Source organism: Ambystoma mexicanum, chromosome 1p, assembly GCF_040938575.1.
Source record: "Ambystoma mexicanum isolate Mex_15411 chromosome 1p, UKY_AmexF1_1, whole genome shotgun sequence".
Lineage (NCBI taxonomy): Eukaryota > Metazoa > Chordata > Amphibia > Caudata > Ambystomatidae > Ambystoma > Ambystoma mexicanum.
In genome coordinates this window covers 353,338,885-353,365,297 of record NC_090921.1, presented here as the reverse complement: position 1 = coordinate 353,365,297, position 26,413 = coordinate 353,338,885, and the positions used below count along the sequence as shown (strand labels likewise).

Sequence of the window (26,413 nt, the reverse complement as noted above, 5' to 3'; positions counted from 1 at the left end):
AGACACGTCCTCACTCCCTAAAAGAGCATGCCACGGTAATCAACTGCGCATCCCTCCCATAAAAAGAGGTAAAGCAGGTGAAATTGCTATCCCACACATAGCACCAAAACTATGGAACGCCCTTCCCAACACACTTAGAGACTTTCCTCACAGCCTTCTGCTAACACCTCTACCCTCTCCTCTCTCTTCCCTTCCCCTTTGTCATTTCTATACCCTGCATATTGTAACTAAGAATGTATTTCATGTATGTAATTATGAGTGTTTTTTTGTAACTAAGCTCGTTGTCGTGTAACAGCGCCACAATGCCTACAGGCTGTTGTGCACTTTATAAATGTTAATTATAAATAAATAAATGGCACTGCACCCGACTAGTTAGTGAGGGACTCTGGAGCAGCCCTTCCAGAATCCGAAAGGACTCACCTAAATAGACATTGCAGCATTTCCCAACAGGGTGATGCCTTTTTAAGATTGGCCAACGCTACAATCGTGCCTAGCCATTTCAAACGTGCCTACTCATGAACCAATGTCCTCATTCTAAAAAGGGTCTAAGAGTCGACATTTGTTGACCAAAACATACTTTCATGATTTATTAAATCAAACATTTTCGATGTCACCAAACACTTTATTTACTCTCTACCTTACCCTGCCTGAACTGCTCACAAAGTCACACAGTGATAAAAAGTCATCCAGGAAACATCCCTTTACTGAAAAACTAACCAAATTCAAAGATTTTGCATCTTGTATGAGCAAATATATTGTCGATTAAAATGCCTTGGGGCTTGGTGTATATATTATGTTGCAGGTATGTTTCTCCCATGAACGTGGTGTAGATCAATCATTTCAACTCAAGTGGAGAAGGATAAGAGTAGTGTAAGCCAGTGCAGACCAGCCAATGAGCCATGCCATCATCTCACAGACTCTTCGGGTGGGCGCCCCCACCTCGAGGATGACTACGGTTATACTCTCCTGGAACAGTTTATCTTTCTCCCTTCAACCTGTGCACTTTAGTATGCAGTCTTTCATCTCGTGATCATGGCCTCCCAACAGGATTACATCTTTCTTGGCCAAAACGTGTATTCAGACATGCTTTCTGTTCCTGGCTCGCTGCTGGTTCTGTTTGAGCAGGGGTGAGAAAAAGCCATTTTCTGTGCCCGGATACACACCCATCAATTTCGATAAGGTAGCTTGGTAGGCCATTCCATGTTTCAGATTGTTTCCCAGTATGTGGGATGTTTTAACCCACTAGTCTATGCCCTGCAACATTACTGTGCACTGCTTGCATCAGAAACCTCAGAATGGGCGCTGGAAAGCATTATGCGCGCTAAAATCAGCCAGAAGTGCGCAGGAAAACCTGAAAAATAGGCTGCCAATCTACTTTTGCCTATGTCAGTGGCAACACAGGAGACCACTGCCAAAACCCATGATTTGGCTGCCCACAGAAGAAAATGAAACTATTTGAAAAAGCAGTCCTGCATTGAAAGAGAAACACAGAGCTGTTTAAAAATCTGTTTTTCCTTGGCTGTGGAAAGTGCAAAAATCATGGTTCCCAAACACCACAAGAGATCCAACCTCCTTGTTGGGTGTTAAACATCACTGTATATAAAGAATTCACCTAAGCACAATGTCAGCAGAAACATATTTTTATCAGAAGAAAATCCACATTTAAAGATGCTTGCTTGGAAGACTATATCAAACATGGGGCAGTACCGCTGCTCGCCTGTCTCAGAAGCTGGCGATTACTTAACCTGTCATTTTAAACTTCTGCATTAAGATCTAAGTATGGAAAAGAACTCCTATCAAAAGCAATAGAGGTGGATACAATTCAAAACTATATTTTAAAAAGGCTGGAATTAAGAGATTTGTGGATATATTTGTAAAAATGTAATTTGTATTTTAGGACAAGACTATTTAAACATTGTTTTAAAAGTGAGTAAAGTTAGCCAGAGTGAGCTTCAAACACATTCCACACCTTCTACCCAACAAAGGAATCTTCACCCCTGCTCCTGCTGAGAAACTGGCAGGGGTGTATGAAAGTAACTGGGAGTGGGACTTTGGCCTGTTGCTCTGAGTGGAGACAAAAGACTCCCTTGAACTGAAAGGAAATGCTAATTTGGGGCGTCAATAGAAACCAGCCCTGGCAGGAAGAAGCTCATGTTACTCTCTGGCTCGGCTAAGCCTTAGAGGTGGGCCCAGACTGAGATGTGGATTTTAAACTGGAGAAAATATATGTTGAGGAAAAAAACGTATAGAAAATTGTGCCAAACTACTCTGGAATTTGTGCAATGTGCAGAGACTAAACCACGAAAATGTTGATATTGTAGCAATTGTGATTATGCTAGGAATATGAAAATGTACAGGAATATGCCCAGATGGTATGTGTATGTATGTGAAAAAATTGGTACAGAACTGACACTGAGTAACCGACCAAAAGCGCGAAAATCTGTAATTTGAGAACAGACGCTCTCCAGAAGATGGGACTTTGACAGACATGTGCCTTAATTAATATGCAATATAAATATGTAATATTAGAAAGTTTGGGATATTGTGAATATGTTTTTTATGAAAAATAGATTTTCTGGGTAGAAACAAAGGGGAGGTTTTTTCTCTGGACCATAAACACAGTGTCACTATGACACATCATGACACACTGTTGCTCCTCAAATCAGGGGAGAGGAAATTCTCTGACCTATCGGCTTCTTAGAGGGTTGGGCATGGTATAATCAGCCTCCCCACCCCCTTGAGAAATACATAAATAGGGACTGTTTAGGGCACAGACACACACATTCACCCATCAACTGATCGACTGGTGAAGCGCTCTGCAGGAAGAACCCATATCCAGACTCCAGAACCCTGAAGCAAAAGGCCCAATTCAAACAGCTGAACCCTTCTCAGCTGGCCTTCAAAATCTTGCAACCTGATTTTAACCCCAAACTTCCACTGGGCCCAACCAATTCAACAGCCTGGCTGTGCTGTTTTGGCTGCTTCTTGCAAGAACCCTTACTAGAACCCAGAGATCCAAACCAGTAGAGCAGAGCTGTATCCAGAACCAACCCGTCAGATCCAGTCCAGGAGGGCGTGCAGACCAGAGTGCCTTGCTGAGAGCAGAACCAAGCTCCTGAGACCTGTCCGGTGGCGAGAAAATTCCTGTCCAAACCTTTGACCAGATCTTGACGGCCCATTCCAAAGCCCTAGTTGTGAGTATTTAGCATAGAACTGTCCATAGCCATCTATTAGTTTCAAGTAAGCATCTAACACATTCCAACATATCCAGATTGTATTGTAGAATCTCTTTTGTCTATCCTGAATCCTTCTCTCATCCACATAATCCTGTGATAATTGTAGTGATAAATCATCTTTGCGCTAATATAGTTGCTGAAGAAGGCAAGTGTCACAGCGGACAAAGATCAGACAGAGACGCCTCTGACTGGTGGCTGTACCGTTGGTATATCGCATCTTCATAGCCTCTCTTAGTGTTAAGAAATCCTTGTTTGTAATCTTCAACAGTGCATATCTCATTTGAAATCTTGACTCTTTTCTAAATAAATCGACCTTTACTAAAACCTCTGTAACTTTTGAACCGTACATGCTAGGAACGAAATTTAAGTGTCATTTTGAAGCTAACATCCTCAGCTTTCTTATAGTTGTTCTGTAATCTCATTTCTCACGCGCTGAAAATTTTGCTGCAATTCTGCATTTGGCTCAATTTCATTCCATATAAAATTGCTATTTCTTGCATCCAATCTCTGAATTCAGTTTCCTATCTGCCAGTCATTCAAACATCATTGCTAGCGTCTACCAGAACCTATCCAAAGCGGCTCTCACTAGTTTTGAATCCCATTTAGTGAATTAAAATCCATTTTTAGTATTTTTCCTATTTATTTCAAACCACATTCAAAAGCATTTGACCTGTTTAAAATCATTCCTGTTCTCTCTAAACTTGCTGGGGAATTGGGATTGAACTGCATTGTTGATTGTTTATTCCTGAAACCTGTGTGCCCTCATTCCATCTCTTCATATTGCATATTAGGGTAGATTGAGTAACGGGGGAAAGAGTGATTACATTGTCTTTGATTGAATTCATATCAAGTTTTATTTCTGTGCTGCATTAATTTCATATCATTGCATTTTATTGAACCCACAGAAAGTTATTCTCGGCTACATTATTCTTCTCACCCATACGCCTATTGATTAAAGACATTGTTGATTGTTGTGACATCCCCATTGCTGATCAGTGTATAAATATTAATAAGTGTGATATCTAGATATTGTTCATGTTCATAAAAGTGTGATATATATATTGTTTAATTCATCAAATAAATCTTTTAACTTTGCAAAACAAACCTACTTCTTGGTTCAGTGAGACCAGGGGGGATTCAAAGAGAGGGGCGTTATATAAGGGTACATCATCCAGAAATAAAAGAACTTTTGACATAAAAATATATAAATAAGGGTTCCAGCTGGGCATCTCACGCTAGGCATTGACTTAGGTGGAGTGCTGGGTTGAAACCACTTACAAGTACCTATGCACATGCGTACCATTCTAGAAGGAACTCAGGATGTATGCAGGATTCCATGTAATAATGTCCCAACAAAAATGTTGCTATGCAAAAAACATGTCGAAAAATTTCAGTTTTTTGCAGAGATATTATTACATTTTCCCAAGAGGAGTGAGGGACACCTATATAATGTCGGCACCACCTTTTTCCAGCGACATTATGTACGGCGACCAAATATATAGGGACCTTATTACCTGATACCTTATGCAGTTGGTGAGGGATTTTATAAGGGCCTTCTTATTGCCAGTCTCCACTTCTTTCTCCTCTGGGGGTTGCAGCTGGTTTGGGCTCCAAATAGTTTGGGAAATGGATGGGCGTATTCTTCCTCGCAAGGATATTCTAAGTGGCTGAATTTAGTTCTCTCACTGTCCAATGGAGTCCTGGGTACCTTTTCCTAACCTAATTGGGGAGATGCCCTCTTTGGCAGGAGCACGGGGCTTATGGTTCTTCTCAGTCTGACCTCTGCTTTCCCGTTACCCCCAGTAGGTGGTTTCGGTAGCACTTAGGAGTCACCTTTTCTTTTCTTGTAAGTTGTTTTTGCTCAGCCTCATGACCTTTGCTTGCACTCTTAACAGTCTTTATGAGTACATGGTCTCACATCTTTGGGGCTCAGTGGGGCAGCTTTGCGTCTTTCAGGGTCCCGTGTGTCCAGTGCATCCTCATGGTCTGCTTTCAACTTTTTTCATACTAACACTTATAGTAAGAGTTATTTGGAGGGAATTAATCTGGGGAGACTGCTGTTCTCTTGGTCTCTTTCTCCACTGGTAACACCTCTTGATCAGTAATGTATTTCTTGCATCCTATAAGTAAGCACATGCGCCCTGATCATGGTCTGCTGCCTCTGCACTGCATCGGATATGTCGTGTCATCATTAGTGCTTTGAATGATACTTTAAACCTGTGCCACATCATAAAATACTGAATAAATAGAGTGAAAATCTTCCCACTGTAAGCAAGTGACAGAATTGGCTAGTTGTTTCTTTCCCAGGAACATCTCAGGAGTACTTTCTGTTGCCAGGGTTTTAGGGTCCCAAGGTATTGACTTGACTGTTGTGAGCGGTGCTCATCTTTGAGCTTGCCGTTGTCCTTCTATGTGTTCACCCCTTAATCTGTACGTGTATCCACCCTCGTACATTGGTGGCGACCCTACAGGGAGCTCTTGAGATTTCCCGTTGGGCCTCTCCACCATGGACATCTTTTGTGTGGGTACCCTGCTTTTATGCCACCCTCCTCTTTCAATATCTGCTCGTCCTTATGAAGCAAAGAACGTCTTATAAAGCATCCAGTATGTTATTCCTCCGTTTTAAGACATTTTCCATGCCATGCTTCTGTTATATTTGACTAGTTTTAACTTCCTGTGTTTTCTGTAGTTTCCAGTCTACCCCTGTCCTCATATGTCTAGCAGCCGTCCCGGCTCTTCTGACTAAAAGACAGTATGTATTTTCTTTTCTAATGACATTTTGAGCTTTTTTCGGACCTAACTATAATTATGGAGTTTCTTGAGTGGTGATTGAAAAATTTGCTTGGAAACCACCTGACACATACTGACGGTCTGTCCCAAGTTGAAACAATGCTATACAAAAGATTTTATTTCTCCAGCATGGGGTCTGGCATGGATTCACATGCTCATGAATATTGCCCGTCGTCAGGCTGGGAATCCTCAGTAAAAGAAAAACAGCTTCACTTTCATTTATAAACTGTATTTCTCCTTTAAACCAATCACTGTCTTCTGGGTCATACTGCCCCCATCCAATGACAATCCTCTCCCTAAGCCCCTCCTCTGGCAGCCATCTTCAGATTATTACCACACGCTTCAGTGTTGAGAGTCCTCGTGTTTTGCTCTGCAAACTACTGCTATTTTTTTTTTGTGTTTGATGGAAAAAGGTTCCCTTTTTGTTCCAAAAGAGCCTGTGTACTCTTTTCTCCATCTTCTGACAGAGGGGACCCGTTGTCGGTGAATTTCAGCGCCCCTTACGGCGGATGATCGTCGAAGTTTCCAGAAGGCCATCAGGTCTCCTTCGCGAACTCCGACCATGACGAAGGAGGAGGAGAGATGGTCCCTCTTCAAGCCCTGCGCCAAGTGCATGCTACGGAATGTGTTTGTGAAAGACAAGCACCTACACTGTCTTTACTGCCTGCATCTGGACCATAAGGAGGTGGAATGTGAGATATGCCTCGGTTTCTCCAAGAAGACGACGAGGGACATGCACAGTAGACTGGTGGCGTGGCTTGCTATTAAAGCATCTGCCTCGTGCCCCGAGCAGGGTCATGCCTCACCCAGGACTGGCTGAGGGGCAGTCTTCTAAGTCCTTTGAGGGCGCCTCATCCATGGAGCCACAAGACAAGGCCAAGAACCTCAAGTCCGAGTCCACCGGGTCACCGCAGAAGCGGGTCCCAAGGTGGATGGGTCACGATCAACATCACCCTCTGCCTCCATTGCCAGCCGGCAATCAAGCTCCTCCTTGAAAAGGACATCATCTACCCCGGCTAAGCTGTGGGAGAAGTCTGAGAAGCCACAGACAGAGGAGAAGAAGAAGGCCGATCTGCCCAAGCAGGCCCAATTGGCACAGGCTAAGGCTTTGTTGATGATAGAGTTGGTGGCAGCTGCTCTCTCGACGGCTAAGGGGGCTGACCCCATGAAGGTGGCCCCCACAGCACAGAAAGTAACCTTACCCCCTATGCGCAAGACCGCCGTAGTGACTTAGGGGGGAAACCGGCTCGGACTTAGGTTCCAGCCCCACCGGGGGGATAAAAGGGAGGGGCGAGGAGGCCCCAAAACAGCCCTCCCAGGCCGTGGCTCAAGCCATGGAGTTCTCATCCACATACGACGAGGACCAGGAGTTCTTGCACATGGTCCACAAGGACGTCGAAGAAGAGGACAACCCTTCACACTTTGGTGTCTGAGATCCAGAAGAGGATGCCACTGCGCTCAGGTGGTCCTCCAAACCCCAAGTCAACCTCCGACAAAGAATTGGAAGCGTCATCCGACGCCCCCATTTCAGCCTCCACACCTGCGTCGGTCACCATCTCCCCCAGTAGACCCAGAAACGGGTACAGGGACGGATACAGCCATGACTATGGACAACAACGAGGATATCATTGCAGCAGGCAGCGGGTCTCCGCTTTTGCCTTGAGCATCCCCACCGGATGAGGTGGGATCTTTCCACTCTATGATCGCCAGAGCCTTCAAGCTTTTTCAGCTTGTACCCGAAGAAACCAGGAAAGAGGGTTTCTTGTATCAGAGGCACAAGGCCAGGAGGAAGACAGTCATGGCTGTCCCCCTCCTAAATGACGTGTGGGAAGAGGGCCTGGCCCTTATGAAGAACCCTTGCACGGCTGCAGCTAAACAGGATAGACTGGAGAAGAAGTATCATGTGCCAGACTCCGCACCCAAGTGCCTGAGGTTGTAACCATCACCAGATTCGGAGGACTAACCCATCCTCATTGTCTTTGGTCCATCTGGACAGCGATGGGAAGAAGGTGGACGCCTTGAGAAGGAAGGTGATTTACACTGCGGCGTCCACTATCACGGTGGCCAATGCACTGGCGATCCTGGCCTGGTAAGAAAGGGAGCTGTGGTACAAGCTGGGCCCTATTATGGAGTTCCTCCCAGACAATAAGAGGATGGAGGCAATCGCTGTTTTCCAGGAGGGGGAAGTTGCGTCTGATCACGCCATTATTGTGGCATTGGACATCGCCGACACAGGGTTCTGGCAGATGGGTAACATTATCTGCCTTCGTCGACAAGGCTGGATGAAGGCCACAAATTACTGGCAGGAAGTCCAGGCAAAGGTGTTAGACATGCCCTTCGATGGAGAGAAATTGTTTGGGAAGGTCATCGACGAGTCGCTCCAGGCCATCAAGACAGATACGGAGATGAGCCGTTCTGTGGGCACTCTCCAACAGCAGCGTTCTTCTTTTCACTCCTCCAGGGGAAAGCTGAGCAGGTCATCCAAAGTTTTCTCCTCTTCATACCGCCAGCCTTCCAGATCCACCACCCAGGAAGCCTACAGAGGCCTTTTCCGGCCTACGGTAGTGGAGGACAGCAGCTGGAAGATCGGGAACATTGGGGCCTGGAACAGCACATCCCCACACGTGCACCCCGGTGGGCGGCGGGCTGATGAGGTAAATCGGTGAGTGGAAGAAGATCACCACTGACAGATGGGTGCTGGACGCTCTCGCCAAAGGACACACTCTGGAGTTTCAATGCAAATGTCCGCGTATCCCGCTGGTGTCCCATCAGGAGCATCACATTCTCCAGTTCCTGGAAGAGGTGCGGGCCATGCTGTAAAAAGGGGCAATAGAGCTGGTTCCCCAATGTTTCTGGTTCTCCAGAGTCTATTCCAGATACTTTCTGGTCAGGAAGAAGACAGGGCTGGAGGCCCATCCATGTTTCCGTACCTCGATGAACTGGCTCATCCGGGCCTGCTCGCGGGAGCTGGCTGTCGGACACACCGAGATGACCGTCCAGCTACTGATGGATCCGGGATTCTCCATCAAGTATCCGAAGTATTGCTTGACACCATCGCAGAACGTGCTATTTCTATACGATGTCCTGCCTGGCATCACCCTCGAACGAGAGGGTAGCGACCATTCAAGAGATGGAGCAGTGGCTGCAGTCAATGAAGATGGCCACAGTGTGGATCATCAAGTCATTGCTCGGCATGATGTCATCCTGCATCTACCTCATCCAGCTCTGAAGATTGCAAACGCGACCTCTTCAGGAGTTCCTGAACGCTCGCTAGGTACAGATGTCCGGAAGCTTCACAGACAAGATCCTGCTCGATGATGAGTGCCGTCGGGCGATAGGGTGGTGGGGTGTCTGCTCCAACATCGCCCGGGGCACAGGGATTCAAAACCCTCCATACCAGGAGACAGTCACTGCAGATGCTTCCCTGGAAGGTTGGGGAGCCCACACCGGACATGTGTATGCCAGAGGCATGTGGCTGCCGGGGGACAAGAACCTCAATATCAACATCCTGGAACTACGGGCAATGTCCTGGGTCCTCAAGTCATTCTTTCCATCTCTGTAGGGCAAAGTGGTAAGGATCTTCACGGACAACACCACCACCATGTACTACATCAGGAAACAGGGGAGCACTAGCTCCCCAGTGCTCTCCAGGGAAGCTCAGGACTTGTAGCACTGGGCCGTTAGACAAGAGATGTTCCTCGCTCCTCTTCACCTAGCGGGAGTCAAGAACATCATCTCAGACTACCCCAGCAGGGAGTTGCGTTCCTGCCTTGAGTGGGAGCTGCAGCAGGAACAGGTGGACCACATCTTTGTCGAATGGGGCAGGCCCCAGATCGATCTGTTTGCGGTGGCGGCGAGCTCCAAATGCCAGAGGTTTGCCAGCAGATTCCACCAACTGAGGAGCCTGGGGAAGTGTTTTCCTTCCCGCGCAAAGAGCTGTTTCTGTACGTATTTCCTCCATTGCCTCTCCTGCTACGAGTCATCAGCACACTCAGACAGTGGCAATGCAGGATGATACTCATAGCCCCAGTGTGGCCAAGGCAGATTTGGTACCCGGACCTTCTCAGCCTGTCGGCGTTGCCTCCGGTCAAGCTGTCTGTAGTCCTGGATCTTCTCACCAGAGAAAGAGGCGCAAATCTACATCATGACCCAGGATCGCTGAACCTGAGGGCTTGGCTCCTGCAGCCCTAGAGTTTGGGGGATACGATTTGCCAGCAGAATGCAGGGAGGGACACGCAAAAGCCAGGGTGTTGATGACCTTGAAGTGCTACGGTCACAAGTGGAAGTGTTTCGCTATGTGGTGCTGGTCATAGAAGATTACACTTTTTGAGGGTCACAGCCCCACAGATTCTGCTGTACTTGCTATCCTTGGCCAAGGCTGGTCTGGCACACGCCTCCATCAAGGAGTATCTGGCGGCCATCTCCCGCTACACCAGATCAACAGGAAGATCGTCGCTTTGGTCCAAATGACTCATCAAATAGTTTCACAAAGGACTTTTCAGATCTTTCCCATTGGTGAAGGCTCCTGCCAGAGCGTGCTAATTCAACGTGGTTCGGGCGAGGCTCATGGGGGCCAGCTCAAGCCTCTGCATCAAGCTCCACTCAATTTGTTCTCGTGGAAGACGGCTTTCCTAGTGGCCATCACCTCTGACAAGAGGGTAGGTGAGATCCAGGCCCTATCCTGCAAACAGCCATACCTGACTTTCAACGAATCGAGAGTGGTGCTAAGTACGCACCTCTCCTTCATGCCGAAGGTTCTGTCGGAATTCCACCTCAACAAGCTTTTGGTGTTACCTGTTTTTTTTCCAAAAACCTTTGTCGTCAGAGGAAAGGGCCTTGCATTCGCTGGACGTTGCTCGTTCCCTGAAGTTCTACGTCACACGCACAAAGAGTTTTTGGAAGTCTTCATAGCTTTTCATAACTTTGGTCCTGTGAACCAAGGGAAGGCCTTGTCCAAGACTTCCATTTCAATGTGGCTCTCGGCTGCATCACGCACTGTCATCAGTTGGCTAACCAACCGCTGCCCGGCCGTCCAAGAGCCCACCCCACCAGAGCGATCGCTGCGACAATGGCATTCCTGTCTGGTGTGCCCGTGCTCGACATCTGCAGGGCTGCTACGTGGAGTTCCACTCACACCTTCACAAAATTCTACTGCATCTACAGGGATTCCAGGGAGGCCAAGCAGTGCCACGTAACCTGTTTGCTTGAGGTGAGTCTGTCCCAGGGGTAAGTGTAATTGCTTCTGTTGAGACTTGCCACCTCCCGTGGTTGTGTAATGTGGTACTGCTATATATTCATTATTCATGAGCATGTGAATACATTCCAGACTCCATGCTGGAGAAGGAACAAGTTACTTACCTATAACTATTGTTCTACACCATGGGTCTGGCATGGATTCACATGCAAACCCTCCCTCCGACCCCTCTGCTGTGCTTCTTGGTCATACTGCCACTTTAAGTGCTGACCAAATCTGAAGATGGCTGCCAGAGGAGGGGCTTTGGGAGAGGACTGTCATTGGATGGGGGCAGTATGTCCCAGAGGACAGTTTAAAGGAGAAATACAGTTTATAAGTAAAAGTGAAAATATTTTTCTTTTACTGAGGATTCCCAGCCTGACGACTGTGAATATTCATGACCATATGAATCCATGCCAGACCATGCTGGTAGGTAACTTGTTCCAACTCTAGTAAGAGACCAAACATCTATCTCTCAAGACCAATTTTGGGATGCGATATATTCGGCAAGTTCTTTGGCGATAACACAGGGATCTTATTATATTTGTAAAAGAGTGGTTATAATTGATAGGTACATCTAGGTCAATTGTGTAGCTGAATGCCTCTTCAGGAAACCCTTCCCCCTCTCCCCCATATGTTGGAGACCTGAGATTGTGCCATGTTTGACACCAGCAGTTGTGCCAATACCGCAGCATGTGTTCGAAACAAGACAGACATTGAGACAACTGTACCGAAAGTATCCCCGAAGCGATGACCACCTAAGGGAGGAACTTCCTGAAGGAATATGAAAAAGAGCAAAGAAAGAAGGTAGTGACATCACCACAGACATAAACAACCTCCCGAGATACTGGCCAAAGAGGATGTATGGATCCTACAGAAACTAATGATGAAGCAAAGAATCAAGAGAACCTTTTTAAATAAGAAAAGGATGACTACATGCGCACAAAGTGCTGCAGAGAATTAACCGTTCAATAATTGTACAGACGCTGAAACGCAAGTAAACTAAAAGTCATCATAGAAGCTGGCTATACGTAGTGAATAGATTGCAGGTGAAAAAGAATTTCTAAAGAGACTTCAGACCTACGCTCCCTTTTTGTGAAGCTTGAAAGACTCAGTATTAAGGAAATAAACACATTTTGGGAAAAGACTACATTAAGTCACTACCTAAGCGAAAAAAAAATCCCACGAGGGCTTAGAATTGTCATTCTACCTGATTTCGAAAACCCGGAAGATATTGACCTTATTTCGGATTGGGAAACCAAGCTCGAGACAAGTTCTAACAACATGATGAAACTACTAATTGAGCATGCAACACGGGAACATGCTCGGATCGTTGTTGAAATTGAAACACCAAGATGAGGTTAAGTTACGCAAATCCCAAAAAATTTCAAGAGATGACAGAGACTTTAGGGACAACAGAGTTTACACATATCAACCTAAATATGACCAAGTTTCACGTTCAAGAGCTAGTAGCATAGCGTCATCTGCTGCTAGCTCTGATCCAGATAGTGAAACGGAACCACAAACCTCGGCAAGTTCTGAACATGGTCAGGAAGAACTATTGAACCAAGATTCCGAAGATGGAGTCGTGATTGAGGAAGCCAATACCCAACGTCCCCCGACTGATTTTTTAGAACAGATCAAGCGCTACAAGAAAGGGAATCGGCAAGCGCTTCTTGCCAACGCCACCAAAAAGTCAGTACGGTTTCAAACATCACCCGTCACAAATACGACAACCCCAAACATACCACAAGGGGCACCAGGGGCGGTAAATCCCATCGGCATAAACGCCCCACCAGCGCCAAGAAGATTCACCAGAGCTTATTACCAACAGTAACAGAACAATCAGAACCGTTGAATCTTGTGTGTAATCTATGTAAACATCAACTGAACACTCGGTCCTTAACAAAGGCTTATCTTTTGTGCCATCCTGATTTAACAATTATGTTGACATTCAAATTGACATTTTCAAATTTGTACGCAAATTAAAACTTAAAAATCTTTTCGCAACGCAAGTCAAGACATACAAGCCCAAGGAAATACCAGTGGTACCATCTGCCGTCACCTTACAGACCATGCTTAATGCTCATATTTTGATGACATTAGAAGATGACCATATTCAATCAAAATCCAGTCTTTCAAACATGTTAAGTAATCTTGACATTGAACAACAAAATCTGAATATCAAAGAATTAAGCACGAAATCCAAATTTACACCGGTTTTCTCACAAGACAACATCATTGATAGCTTTTATCAAGCTGTCATTAAGGATATACACAAAACTAGTGACCAGTCTAGATCTTCACAAGCTATAACTGACGATGTTTATAACCTCAGTCCAAGAGAATGAATGTCCCGCAAGGTCTGACACAGAATAAGGATCTCATAATCAAGGAAGCTAACAAATGCGGCAATGTAGTCTTGATGAATAAAACCGACTACATAACCATGGCATTATGCCATCTTAATCTGGAAGGATGCTATCTAAAATTACTCTCTAACCCTATGTCTCAGATACAAAGGGAAATCAATCAGATCATTTTGGAATGGCACAAAAAAGGTGTTATATCGGATACAGAAAGACCATTTCTTATGACAGATGGTCCCACCACACCCACAATATATTTCTTGCCTAAACTGCATAAGGAATTCAATGATGTACCAGAAGGCAGACCAATTGTGAGTGGAAGAGGAGGTGTTTTGGAATCAGTCTCCATCTACATCAATGAATGCCTATTACCTGCAATGCTTACCACAACAGCCTATATTCGGGACACGATGCATGTCCTTCAAATACTTCAAGATCTAACATTCATACCCAATCTTCTGATGGTTACCTTAGACGTCAAATCATTATATACGTCCATTAAACATGACATGGCAATCCAAAGTGTGGACATCATATTTAGACAATCCTCAGCATCTTTCTATGTGCATATTGAAATGCTAAAACAACTACTGCTATTCACCCTTCAAAATACCATCTTTCTCTTTAATGGAACATATTACAAGCAACTCATTGGGATAGCAATGGGTGCTAACTTTACACCAGGTTTAGCTAATATTTTTATGCACTTTTTTGAAGTACAACATGTATTTTCCCAACATCCTCACAAGCCATTTATATATTTATGGAAGAGGTATATAGGTGATGTTTTTATGCTGTGGTCAGGCAATAAGGAACAACTTCTTCAATTAATAGATGTGCTTAATTCTAATACATGGGGCATTCAATTCACCTGCTCATTCAGTACAAGTAGTATTGATTTTCTCGACCTCACCATCATCAATACTGATGGAGGATTCAACACTAAGATGTTCAGAAAAAGTACCTCAGTTAACTCGGTTCTTCACTCAAGTAGTTGCCACAAAAAACATGTTATGTCCAATATACCCAAGGGGGAACTTATTAGAGCACGCCACAATTGCACATTGCTATCGGATTATATGACAGAGTTCCAACTCATTCAGAGCAGGTTTATACAAAGAGGTTACAACAGGAAAAAAGTTGGAGATACCATCAGACAGGTCAGCGAATACAAGAGAGATGTATTACTTCTACCCAGAACTAGCATGATCCAACAAGGACCCAACAAGATTCTACCAATCACCAGATATAATAAAGGCAGTCATGTATTATACAACATTATGAAAAGTCACTGGCACATTTTGCACCTGAATGTGGACATTACTAATTGGATTGATCCCTTCCCTAACTTCACATACAGCAAAGGAACCACTCTGAAAAATCTGCTGAGTCCGTCATTTATGCAACAACCAGAAAGACCATCCACATGGCTCAGCCAAGAGCACTTTACAGGTTTTCATAAATGCAGTAACTGTTCAATGTGTCCGTACGCACTTGAAACCAAACAAGTTTTGTTTAATCTAGGACAAACACATCACATTGAATCATTTATGACTGCAATACCAAATTCACTGTATATTGCATCATTGTCTATGCAACAGAAAATACATTGGCAGTACCATTGACCTCTCAAAATACGCATTAGAGAACATTTGTCCACTATTTCCAGCCAGGATCCTAAATTTCCACTTGCCAACCATTGGCAGAAATATCACCAATTGGATCAAAAACAACAGATAAGATTTGTCGGACTAGCAAAAGCTATGTTGCCTCCAAGGGGGGGTAACCTCACTCTAATGCTATGGAGACTTGAAGCTAGACTCATCTGTCAATACAGGACTGTGTATTGTGGTCTCAACACAGACCATGAGCTTGGAGTTTTCCTTTAGTAAATTATGTATTGTTTCATCGTAACATATCTTCTGTTATGTATTAATTCAGGTCTTCATATTGATTTGGTTTCGTCCACACTTTAGTCCCAACATGTGCCCCTCAACATATCCAATTTCTTATAATGGGAAGTTTCCCTTTTAATTGCTTTGTTCAGTTATACAAGGGTACAATTCGAGAGGGTAGGTTTTAGAAACCTCACGGGACGCAGGACATTATCTCATCATGTCCCTTATTTGTTTATTATCATGCACCTACTGGCATCCCTTTCTAACATACAGTTTTCTTTACCGCGTGATACAAACAGACGTGCACATCAGAGTCTGCGTGATATAAACAGACGCGCCCATCAGAGTCACCAACCGCATGGGTCACTCAGTCCTTACATTCAAATTCAGGATCAATATCCATTTATATATTCGTACAATTAAATATAGTTTAACTAACACCACAATAACAAGCACACCCAAGGATCCCACGTACTTTTTTGCTAAGAATCTACTAGCTTTCTGATGATTCGGATCCAGTTCCAATATGGCCGCCGTGCAAACAGGATTTATTTTACTGATGCATCGAAGCTATACACACGTGATTATACTTAAACATAGTGCAAGTGCTGGTCGCGTAGGAACCAGCCAAGCTACGCCGGTTGAAAGACCCTTGATACAGACCCTTAGTCCACCGCGCTCGTACGGAGGAGCGCTCACTAAATACCTGAAGTGACATCCGTCATGTTAAATTGCCAGATACGCTCACAGGCATTTACACTGATTGTTTTCTTTCTTCTTTTCATATTTGCCCTACACCTGGTCCGGGTTTTCTTTTGCAACCGTCTGTCTTAAATCACACCACTACTTTGATATGCGCAGCATGGACAACTTTACCAGTAATTGCCGGAACTGCGAGGAAATAGAATCCAGGTATTTTGTCTATTCCCCTCTATTAGAGTTCTAATCTGCCAAGACATGTCCACTGTTTATGAACACAAGCATTACAAACGATGTACCACATTTGGCAACACTACACTCCTATTTTTTGTTGTTTTTCTGTAACTCCCATATTCATTCGATATGATCATGGTAACAATCACGCAACCATAAGGTATCTCACCACTTTAATGCTTACATTTTTTAATGTATGCATCGCAAATTTTCTTGTAAACAAATATCCTATGGAAGACTAACCACAGCGTCACCGTCTTGTCTCTTCCCCCCCTCTCGCTGTGTTACATCTTACTTTACCTTTACCTCACCAAATTGGGACAACACTAATTCCGCTATGATTGCTTCGTAAACGCCATTACATCAAAACAACAGTATTTGTTTTAAAAACATTTTTTCCTATACAATGAATGATCGTTCATATATTAATGCTTAATTGTACCCTGATGAACAATGTTTCTACCTTGATGTCTGCCAAACTATCACATGCCTAATTTGGCTAATTGTTGTGCCTTAAATACATATTGGAAATCATTCCTTTCAATTTTGGGATTACAATACCGCGCTGATTGCCCCTTCTATTTATTATACTTTATAATTTTGACCTATGTGATAATGTACACATGGAATGCGTGTGTTACTCCATATCACTTCCTTCCTTTTATATACATTTTCTTATTTTTAACAAACAATTTTTTTTTTATATGTATAAATTTGTGTACGTGCATGGATTGCATTCATTATCATTATTTTTACCTTGTATGTAATTTAAATGTTTTTCATCAGCCTCAGAGGAAGAGCAAGAACTGCTCGAAGCACGTGTCCGGCTGTTCACTTTACTTTGCAATAAATCTGCAACTTAAGCAGTATTGGATTTATTTATTGTGTTGGCGCAGTGAAACTGGCAAACCTACTTTAGTCCTACTTTACCGTGTAGTGCCTGGGCAAGGCTCTCACATCTTGCGGTTGCCTGCTGCCTCCTGACTACCATATTTCCAGCAAGCGCAAGGTTCCAATTTTGGCTTGTTTGTGCCCAATACTTTTTCTCTATTAGATTGCAGGTGAAGCCACCATTTTATAGAAGCTGGACATCGGTATCATGAATTTAGTAAGCAAGGACTCATGAAGAGGAAAGGGAAAACTGTTGCAGCAAGAATAAGCTGAATCGTGGAGCTGCATGGCGCAGTTGTCTGGCCTAGAGTCAAGACTGAAGCAGCCAAGGTCATCTATCTATTTAGGAAAGGAAAGATTGTGCGAAGGATGAATCATCCCTTGTTAAGGTGCAGAGAAAGAACAGCAAGAGTGCCAAGTTGTATTCATTTAGAGCATTCAAAACCTGCAAAATGGACCAAATCGTGGTCTCGCCATGGATGAAAATAGAATTCGGACTTGGAGTCTCAGAACACAATTGTGAGTGCTCGCACTCCCGTGTATTCTGAAGACAAGGATACTTTTGCAAGGCCAAGTTCAAAGACAATCTTCATGGCAGTGTCACTATCCATGCCCCTGACCCCCTCAGGTATAACAGCCCTCTGGCAGCAGTGGGGCTAAAGCCCTTAACACTGGCCCCAAGGGCCTTAAAACGCCATAAGAAACATACATGCAGTCAGTCCTGGCGCCTTTGGCGCCCGGCTCATTATCAGGAATAAAGCAATACCAGTTGCCCCGTATTACACAGCTCGGTTGCTTAGAACCATGCCATGTAGTCTAGTGTTTTGGGTGCGGCTGGGCCTGGAACTACTTTACCTGGGCTATTTAAACCACACCCAAACAGCAGAGCACGCTTCACGTTATTCTGCACTCCTGCAGCGTAACGCTCACCGTGTCCAGCTCCTGCTCATCTGCTTTTCCGGCAGCCCGATCCTGAAGCCCTAGATCCAGATTCCATTAATAACCTGGAAGAACAAGAACAGCATTAGCGAGCAAGAACACTTACCTGTGAAGTAACCGGTCTTGAATCCATCCTGCGCTTCGCTTACCTCGCCCATCTCTGGAGTTCGCCGCAACCTGCAAAGGTAAAGAAACATGGACAGCATTAATAACAATTCTTACCTGGGCAAGCAGTGACTCCTGGCAGCACCCTGCACTTCTCTTACCTCGCCCATCTCCGAGTTTCACCAAAGGAGGAAGTCCACCCATCACAGAACCAGTATCTTAACCCTCCATTCTCCTGTTATAGGCGCTACCCAATGTCTGGCACATGACCAAACAGAGAGGGGTCCAGGATAGCGCTTAGACCTCCATCAAGTATCGTGTGCTGCCCCCGTGGATACCAGGTGAGTGTAACAGGCAGAAGGCATGGGTGAAGAGAGATGCTGGGCTAATTGGGGATGCAGAGGTAGTGTCCTGTCCCATCTCCTTGCACCTGGGTCTGGGCTTACGTGCTGCTAAGTGAACCGAATGTTGCAGACCTGGCACAAATGTGCCAGCCATTTGTAGTGGTCCATATAACGAAGGACCTTATAGTTTGGAAACCGATGAGAAACCGTGTATCTAATGTTTCTGAAGATTACATGTTTTAGAGGTAGGCATATGTTATCCACCTGATAGTGGTCAACCAATCACAATCCAAGTTCCTATAGAATGTGTACTTAGATGTTCCCCTTAATCCTATCAGGACCCATAGTAGGTTTTAAATTATGTGCCACGTAGTATGACGTCACCTCTGACATATTGCTGATATATAAATTTTGTTTTATGAAAAGATTGCTGAGAGAACCTGAGCGTACGTCCGTTGATGTTCATTGTAAATTCCCTGTTTTAGATCATTGTTAATAAAACAGTACTTTGCCATCTTCCTGAGTTGGTTTGGTTATTTGGATTCATTCAGAGTTATTCTGTGTTATACTGTGTGATCTCATCCATTGGATGCACGTTCCGATAGGGCCTTAAGGTCAAGTGGTAGCAGTGCAGATGTTTCAAAAGATCCACACTATTGCAGCCCGCGATTTTCGGACCATCGGGCATCATACGCCATTAGCTGGAAGATAGCAGAGTTTCCTGTGGAGAGCAGTCGAATAGAAATAAACTTGCAAGAAGAACCGAGATGGTGGGCAGGTCTCCCTTTGAAGAAATCCCTGAACGGTTTCCACAGGCGCTCTGCAGACAGAAGGCAAACATGGTCTGATTGAAGGAGGAGTCGATATGGAGGGCCTCAAGTCGATTAAAGAATGGTGAGTAGTGATAATTGTGAGTAACAGGAAATAATTGTAAAGATAAGAGAGGCCACCTAAGAGTCCTAATTCAAGGGAATTTGAAGACATTTCAAACTCCAGCGGGTGTGGCTTGAAAAATAAAATGTGCAGTCAGGACTGTGTAAGGTGATGTCTTAACCCCTGAACAGGGTAAAAAAAAGTAAAGGCGAGGGAAGAAGCCCTAGATATGGATCCCATTAATAACCTGGAAGATCAAGAACAGCATTAGCAAGCAAGAACACTTACCTGTGAAGTAACCGGTCTTGAATCCATCCTGCGCTTCGCTTACCTCGCCCATCTCTGGAGTTCGCCGCAACCTGCAAAGGTAAAGAAACAAGGACAGCATTAATAACAATTCTTACCTGGGCAAGCAGTGACTCCTGGCAGCACCCTGCGCTTCTCTTACCTTGCCCATCTCTGAGTTTCACCACAAACTGCAAGGGAAAAGGAACAAGGTCAGCATTAACAAAGCACTTACCTGGGCAAGCAGCACTTCGATCGCTCATCACTCCGGAACATCACCGCAACCTGTACAAAGAAGAGAACACAGGTTAGCAATTAAAACCAATAAACAGTGCAGCGCTCCACGCATCAATAACTCACCGTGGTCTTCGCCATCGGCGCGGCAACTCCGAGATCGCAACCATCCCTGTGAAAACAAAAAGAGACATTGTTAGGGATCAGCATAGTGGAGCAAGACGCCGAGAAGACAGAGAGAATGGAGGGAAAGAGACAGAATAAAGACGGAAAAGATATTATAACTCACCTGGAAGACAGCAAGCAGAGTCGGAGTAAGAGCCGGTCTGGACCGGACATAAGGGCACAGGGACCAGTGAAGCAATGAGGTCCACGGAGCGCCCTCCCCAAACACGCGCCCCTGCACAGAGACGTAGGACGGAGAGTTCAATGCACAAAAACCTAAGGTAAGCAATAACCCCAACGAAGGGGAGGTGGGAGTCCACCCATCACAGAACCAGTATCTTAACCCTCCATTCTCCTGTTATAGGCACTACCCAATGTCTGGCACATGACCAAACAGAGAGGGGTCCAGGATAGCGCTTAGACCTCTATCCAGTATCGTGTGATGCCCCCCTGGATACCAGGTGAGCGTAACAGGCAAAAGGCATGGGTGAAGAAAGATGCTGGGCTAATTGGGGGTGTGGGGGTAGTGTCATGTCCCATCCCCTTGCACCAGGGTCTGGGCTTACGTGCTGCTAAGTGAACCGAATGTTGCACACCTGGCACAAGCGTGCCAACCATTTCTAGTGGTCCATATAACGAAGGACCTTATAGTTTGAAAACCGATGAGAAACGGTGTATCTAATGTTTCTGAAGATTACATGTTTTAGAGGTAGGCATATGTTGTCCACCTGATAGTGGTCAACCAATCACAATCCTAGTTCCTATAAAATGTGTACTTAGATGTTCCCCTTAATCCTATCCGGACCCATAGTAGGTTTTTCATTATGTGCCACGTAGTATGACGTCACCTCTGACATATTGCTGATATATAAATTATGTTTTATGAAAATATTGCTGAGAGAACCTGAGCGTACATCCGTTGATGTTCATTGTAAATTCCCTGTTTTAGATAATTGTTCATAAAACAGTACTTTGCCATCTTCCTGAGTTGGTTTGGTTATTTGGATTCATTCAGAGTTATTCTGTGTTATACTGTGTGATCTCATCCATTGGATGCACGTTCCGATAGGGCCTTAAGCTCAAGTGGTAGCAGTGCAGATGTTTCAAAAGATCCACACTATTTCAGGCCCCGATTTTCGGACCATCGGGCATCCTACGCCATTAGCTGGAAGATCGCAGAGTTTCCTGTGGAGAGCAGTCGAATAGAAATAAACTTGCAAGAAGAACCAAGACGGTGGGCAGGTCTCCCTTTGAAGAAATCCCTGAACGGTTTCCACAGGCGCTCTGCAGACAGAAGGCAAACATGGTCTGATTGAAGGAGGAGTCCGTATGGAGGGCCTCAAGTCGATTAAAGAATGGTGAGTAGTGATAATTGTGAGTAACAGGAAATAATTGTAAAGATAAGAGAGGCCACCTAAGAGTCCTAATTCAAGGGAATTTGAAGACATTTCAAACTCCAGCGGGTGTAGCTTGAAAAATAAAATGTGCAGTCAGGTGATGTCTTAACCCCTGAACAGGGTAAAAAAAAAAGTAAAGGTGAGGGAAGAAGTGATCATGGTGCTTTTAAAGTGTAAATGTCTGACTAGTCTAAATGTTGTCTGTTGAGTAAAATATCAAAGAGCGATAGATGATATGAAGAAATGAAAAAGTAACAGTGAGTAAAGATCAAGTGTAGTAAAACGATTGGCGCAAATCAAAAGAATAGATAGGCCATTGAAACAAGAGGATTGAGCAGCGATTGATGGTGCTTGCTCATATTAGTTGTTTTAAATACATGGAAAAGTATTGATTTAAGCCAAGGTAAAATGTTTATTTAATGGTTTGGTAAGTATCGACAGTGAATTGAGACTTGTCCTTATGGGGGATACTCCTCTCACGCACATATGCAAGACATTGCCAAAACAAATGCCCAAGCTCAAACAGTTCAGTGCAGAATGGGCAAAGGGCACAGCAGATAAAATGTTCATGCCATGGCCACAAGGGGGATCATTGTCAAGATAGAATTGCAACACATGACCACATACTTGCACACTGCGTACACAGGGAAGAAATTAGAGAAAAGATTAACGATTTTAGAGCTTTGGAAGATGTATCAAGAACCAAAGAGAAGACCCGTCACCTGAGGTGTGGATGCTTAATCAGTATAAGGGGGAGGGCATTGAGCCCCCAGCTCCCCTTACCTTGCCTGAGGCAAAGGGTGTTGCTAAGGAAGAGATAGGAGTGTATCTGTTAAAGGAATTAAGAACAGTGATCGGGGAACAGTAATCCGATATATGAAGCCCCCGCTTACAGTAGCGACGATAGTGCGGAAGAGAATAAAAGAAAGGAAAAGATTAATAAATGTATACACGATATCGAAGAAAATAGTGAGAGGTTGAATTTGTTGACAGAAATGGGCAGGGAGATTAAGAGATGGAAAGAAAAAAAAGATAAGGCTGACGAGGTAGTGCTAGTACAAAACTAATGGATGGGAGGACAGATATTACTCAAGATAGATGGGAAAAGCATTGAGGAAGTTAGGCAAAGAGACGATAAGGATGAACAAGAAAGGATAAGGAACAAGAGAAAAGATTGAAAGAGGGTGAGCAGAAAAGGAAAAGCAGGGAGCGACGAGAGCAGATAAATCAGGAGGAGCAAGAGAAATTTGAAGAACGGGCAGAAGAACAAATCTTTTATCTGTTCGTTGGAAGTTCAAAACAGCTTATGGGAGATAATGCCACAGTAATCATAGCCTCGACTTTTAAAATTGCCAAAGCCCTGTGTATGAGTTCTAGGAAATAAACTCTCTTTCTGAAATAATTGCAAAGTAGAAGTCATTGAAATGATACATGTATTAAACAAACTGTATTATCTCTGGCAAAGACCAGTATGTGTTAACTTAATAATTTTTAAAAGGCAGTCCTGCAATTCCCTTCATAAAGATTAAAGTTGTTACTTGTACATAATTACAGTAATCCTACTGTGAAGCACATCATTGTCACCATGTTTTTCAGTAAAGTTTAAATTAGTGTATCTACATCTCATAGTCTAAACTATATTTAATTTTGTTGGGGAACGTGCATCATATTGAGGAGTGAACACTTTTGAAAATGTGCATTATCAAATGGCCAAATACCTTTAATGGCAAATTTACTTCTATGACCTGCTGGCTGCATACATATGTGCAACTGCTGCTCAACCCATGAGTTGATCCCAAAGTCCTTGACATTCTATCTTATCACGCTGTTGTTTCATACCAGCTACCCTGAAAGTGAAATGGCCCAGTTCTCTACCTGCTACTATCCACTCTGCTTAGTCGCTTATTTTCTTTCTTCATATAATTAATACACACAGCTACATTTACGCACATTAGTGATCAATTGTTCCATCCAGTTAGTACATCTGCACATCTACTGTAATACCATAACACTGTTGTTGGCTCCAGAGACCGCTTTGCTCTATGATTAAGATTGCACTACATAATGGCACCTGCAGGAGAGAGCCAGCCAATCCAGAGCCTGGTAATCTAAGCCGAATCTCAATTAGCTGCCTGCATTTCATGCCAGGCCACTGCGCATAGGCCCAGGCTTTACCCTGTCCTTGTAGGCAGAGTCCCAAGCCAAGTCTCCACTGGATTGCCAAACCTCAACCCCCTACTCGCTCACTTGCACACCTCCTTGCTCAAATTAAGGTTCTGGAAAAACTTATTTCCAATTGTGGATAGATAGGAGATTTCTTTGAAAGGGAAGCGTGAATTGTGCAGGGCTGGTTCCCTTAAAAACAATACAAAAAGTATCAGAACCCCATATGGCAGCTCTGAGTACTAATAGTGATAAATATCACTTTCATGGGTGTGTAGGGCTGGAATGCTGCACTTGTGCTTACCTGACTCAACCTTGAGGACCGTTAGCAGCCCTGCCCTCCCCATCGAAAGAGGTAATTAACGGTATATTGTAAACAGTTGAGATCAATGCCAGGCAAGCGCCATCTTATCCACCTGAAGTTGAAAATTACCATGCCTACCACAAATCCATACTACATATTCAGTCTCAGGCTACAACTTCCCCTTAACATTGTGAACTTTTTGGTTTTACAAAATCTCTGAACTTCTCCTTACACAGCAATTTATGGATGAAGCATACAGAATACAGGACACTGACCTGTGCAATACTGATTGCATCCAGCTGTACAGAACCTTGCACTGAAAAAAAAAAATCAGGGCCTTTTTATCCTATCTATTTATGTTTGTCTGTTCATGCACCCAACCTTTTATGTTTTAAAGACACTCTCACTAATGTCTTACTTCAGTGGTACACACAAATGCTGTATTGTTGCAAATTGTATGACTTTGGTGCAAATAACTTCTGGTGACATTTAAAATATTAGTACCGAATTGCTAATCAAATCAGATTGTTTGCTAATCAAGAACGTTTTAATTAGAAATTCAGTTTTGGAAAACTAATTTATGCCATGTACGTAAAGAACAAATGAGGCCGAGCCCAGAAATACGATGTGACACAGTGGAAGAGATACTTCTGATGAAGGAAGTAATATCAGCAGTATCTAGAGTAGTGCTGGAAGAAGAAAGATTTGATGTGGAGAGCATTGGAGAAAGGATTGATAAGGTCTATCAACAGTTAAGACGAGGTAGCGAGTATTGAACTCAAGGGAGTGGTGATCGATCCCCAGTACCTCAATCACAAAGTGAGGAGGAAACCTGTTCAGTGATGAACGCTGCACATTTTCTTTGAGCAGACTGAAGTTAGACAAGGAAGGGGGGGATGATAGTTGCGTTAGTTGGGGACAAGACATGTCCGACGAAGAAAGAGAGTCAGGTCTTGGGGCAGAAGGAGGGAGTGCATGTGCCCCTGATGGAAGCCTGCAGATGGATAAGGACGTGAGGTGGTTGGATCTGGAACAACCTAAATATAGAATTCCAGATCCCAGAGCATATCCTGATTGTCCCTGAGGATGATCACATAGTGAGAAGGGAGAGTATCCACCATATGTAAGCAGGTTGAGGTCATTACTGACAAGGAGACAGACAGGGTCGATTATCCCTGCTATGGATAGACTAATAGTGGGATCCAACTATAGAATGGGGTTTACACAGTTCCCCTTTTTGGAGAAGGGGGAGTAAGACCGCAATACATTCCATAACCACAGATGGACAAGGATAACTAAAAATGCAAGATCCCTAGTTTGTTTCGGGGCTGGGAAATGGATATACGAATTATAGAAAATGACAGGAGGAAATACGCTGTCCATAAGGGACATAAAAGGTCTCCTGGCAGCCGTTCTCGGAGAGAGGGCTGATGACATATGGAGGAGGGCGGGATATTCAAGTCTGACTGCACAAAAAACAGTGCATGATGGAGCGCCATTTAATAATTGTAGAGCAGACGTTTGGAGGGCTCGCAGGGTACAGTATCTGGACACATCGGATATGGGTGCAATTATAACACGTAAAATGAAGGAAGATGAAGACCCTATTGCTTACATTCAGTATATTCAGGCGAAATGACAACTTGAAACTCGCGAGCTGTGGGAAAAGACAATGGCATTATTTGACCACATTTTATGTCTGTGGTTGCCTGAACCAGTACAGAGGCAGATGAAAAAACAGTTATGGATGGAAGCAAAACCATGGGCTGGGATACAGTTTACCATAGTGTACCATTGTCCATTATTACAAGACAAAAACAAGAAGAAAGATGAGAATAGGAAAATCGAGGAAGCCAAGTTAGTTCCGGAAATGGTGTCAGAATTTGCCAGAGAAGGGGCAGTATTGACAAGCGGAGAAGGATTGGTTATGCAGGAAGGAATAGGTACATCGCAGGTGAATAATTTGCGGCCGATGGACCATGGTGGATATGGGTGTATGCCACGAGGCAGAGGTATGGGTTATAGAGGAAGAGGAGGCAGATTTCAGAATAATCAAGGTGGGTTTCTAAATACACAGCATGAGAATGAGAGTGCTCAGGGAGGATATAGCCAAGGAGGGATTAACAGGAGAATTCCCCCAGTATGTTGGAATTGTGGAATGACAAGACATATAGCATGCATATCCCATACAGCACACAGGCCAGAGAGGGCTTTGCCCAATATCACACATCTTATTAGGCACAAGCACTGCAAG

The 26,413-nt window shown here is 44.1% G+C and overlaps 1 protein-coding gene across 1 annotated transcript in view; it reads right to left on the bottom strand.

Moving 5' to 3' along the window:
• The window catches only part of LOC138482856 (sodium/iodide cotransporter-like), a 570,535-nt gene that overhangs the window by 427,289 nt on the left and 116,833 nt on the right, over window positions 1-26,413 (bottom strand). The window lies entirely within an intron of this gene.